The sequence below is a fragment of the Sus scrofa genome, chromosome 6 (assembly GCF_054392235.1).
Source record: "Sus scrofa isolate SSC_HxYL_T2T_F1_AM1 chromosome 6, Sscrofa_HxYL_maternal_Yorkshire_Landrace_v2.0, whole genome shotgun sequence".
Taxonomy (NCBI): domain Eukaryota; kingdom Metazoa; phylum Chordata; class Mammalia; order Artiodactyla; family Suidae; genus Sus; species Sus scrofa.
Window position 1 is genome coordinate 90,552,452 of NC_139388.1, and position 1,151 is coordinate 90,553,602.

Here is a 1,151-nt window from a genome sequence, read left to right on the forward strand (position 1 = left end):
GCGAGCACGCGCCTCCCCCGCCCGCCCGCGGAGAGTAACGGGGGGGGGAACGCGCCTTCTTCCCGCCCTGCCGGAGGTGGAGGCGGGGCCTGTCCGGAGGCGCGCCGGCGCAGGGCGGGACCAGGTGATCGACAGGCGGCGCGGGGGTACATCCTCTCGCGAGCTTGGCGCGAGGGGCCTGCGCCGCTTGGCGCAGCCCGCGGGCTTCGCCCCTCCCCCGGAAGTGTCCACGTCCCCCTCCTTCCAGCCCTGAGAGCATTGCTGCTTTTGTCCCTTGAACCCGGAGCTGTATCGACTCTAGAGCAGATTTGGAATTAAACCTGGCTTCTAATTGTCTGTGACCTTGAGCTCATTACGCGCCTTTCGGCTTCGTCTTCTCTGTAAAAGGGGGATTAGTAATTCCAGCCTTCCAGAGTTGTTCCTAGCACCTCGTAAGTGCCCAATAAATAATAGCAATATTATTTTAAAAATAGGACAGTTTGCTTCAGTGGAAGCAGTGTGCAAAGTAGAGACTAGAACTTTGGAGCTAGATTAGGCTTGTCACTGGCTAAATTATTAAATTACCAATTTAATCTATTTTCTGACTTGTAAAATTAGAATAATTTATCCCATCTCAGTGGACTACCAGGGTAACTAAGAGAGTATGTGGAAGGGCTTCAGTATCTGGGACGTGGTAGGAGCTCAGTAAATATTGGTTCCCTTCTCTCCTACCCAGTTTATCTAGAATCACAAAGGAGTTTTGTTTCTTTGCTGTTTTTATTTACTTCAGAAATTATATTTTGAAAGGTAATTCATTAACTGGTTCAAATGATATACAGTGAAAAGTCTTCCCATCTCTGTCCTCTGGCAGCCTAGTTCCCCACCCTCCACTCCCTGAGAGGCCCACACAATATAATCAATTTCGTAAATGTTCTTTGAGGTATTTTACACATGTAAAGCAACTTGTGGTGTACCACACGTATGGTTCTGCATTTAATATAATTTGAAACTCATTCTGTAAGAGTACAAAAGGAGCTTCCTCAGGATTATTTTTATGGTTTATAATATGCCATTTTATACACTGATTTGTGTAATCAGTGCCTAGGAAAGGACATTGAAATAGATTCAAACCTTTGGTTATAACTGCTTCAGTGAGTAGTTTTGTATACATA